Genomic DNA, 1,617 nt, shown 5'->3' with positions numbered 1-1,617 from the left:
TCTGATCTTTTACTTTACCCCCCACGTTCACCCAGTTCAAATCAAGGGTCGCAGGTAAACTCTCACGCAGGGAGAGCACCTATTTACTTTTTTTTTTCCTTTCAGATTCACTATCTACGAATTCTTTACCTGATCCTTGTCAAGCCGTATATCTCGTTCCAGACCAACTCCTTATATATTTATACCTCTTTCATTTATTCATTAAATACAGAATATTTATTAATATACAATATATCTATAAATATTTCTATGTAGCTCTACAATTGATGTACTGAGCACTATTTGACACTACATATATATATTTCTCAATTTAATTCTACATTCTATTCACATCATTAAAACATATTACTGTAAGGCTTCAAATTGTGGACACTAGCTATGACAATGTTTCTCTAAAATGAGTTAACACGTGGAATTATTATTAAAACCTTGATTAAAAAATCATGAAAGTTTGAAAGTTGTATATAATAAAATGAATATGATGTTTTTTAAATGCAGAAGTATCCCTAGTGATGGATCTTTACATGCGAAACCGAAAGTTGTAAAGATCCATAAAGATAATTCTTAGTAAAAACCTAGAGCGTCGTCTGCTAGTGCCTTATAGATTTTAAAATATTAGCCAACTTAACAGACCAATTGACCTCCAAATTCTGCTTCTCTCAGGGTTTAACATCTTTAAATTTTATTAATACTTTGTAGCAGAATTTGGAAGTCAATTGATCATAGGAGATTTCACTACCATCAATATTGAAATGATTTTCACCAGTATGGACTACAAATGGGGACGAGTTGATAATATCTACCCATTTTTTGTGGTAGTGATTCTTTTATATGATCGTAAGTCTCTATAACCCTATTGTTATTTATGTATGGAAACTTTTCCTTTAATATACCAATAATGTAATGATTATTTAAAAAACCTGGTATAAAATATAATAGGTCATAATAGGTTAAAATTTCACATTTTATAAAATAGTCAAAAGCTAAAAATATGTTATTATTACTTAATAAAATATTGTTAAAAATAGGCTGTACAGCAATGTCATTTAAAATAGTAGGATCAGGTCGTCCCATGCAATTAAGGGATTATGATAAAAGGGCGGTATCAAGAATATATATCTTTATCAAGACAAATATTGCCACACAAATTTAAAAAATAAGACATTGTATACTTCCATATGTTAAAATTTTCAGGGTTAAAATATAACTTTTAACCATTTTAAAAGTATTTTTTTTTTTTTAAATTAATGATCTTACTTGCTGTTCAATATGGTCAGGCATGGGGATAATAGACATTGTATAGTAAAATTTAGACATAATTAAGGTCTTTATAACCGTAGCTTTCACTAGAAGTGTTGAATTTCTTTTCTGCCAAAGATTAAGAATGGTTTTCACTTTAGTTACCTCTACCTCCCAATTATGTTTTACACATTCCTTTATATTAAATGACCAAAATAAAAACCCAGAATCAAAATTATGTCAAATGCTATCTTAAATGGTAAATCTATATTGGCATAATTGTTGATTTCTGGATGTTTATTTTGGCACCTGAAACCTTACAGTAAGTATCTATACATTTAAAAATAGTATTTACAGAATTAAGGTCAGCAAGCGTCA

Source organism: Lottia gigantea, assembly GCF_000327385.1.
Source record: "Lottia gigantea unplaced genomic scaffold LOTGIsca_324, whole genome shotgun sequence".
NCBI lineage: Eukaryota > Metazoa > Mollusca > Gastropoda > Lottiidae > Lottia > Lottia gigantea.
Note: the sequence above shows the minus strand (reverse complement) of the source record.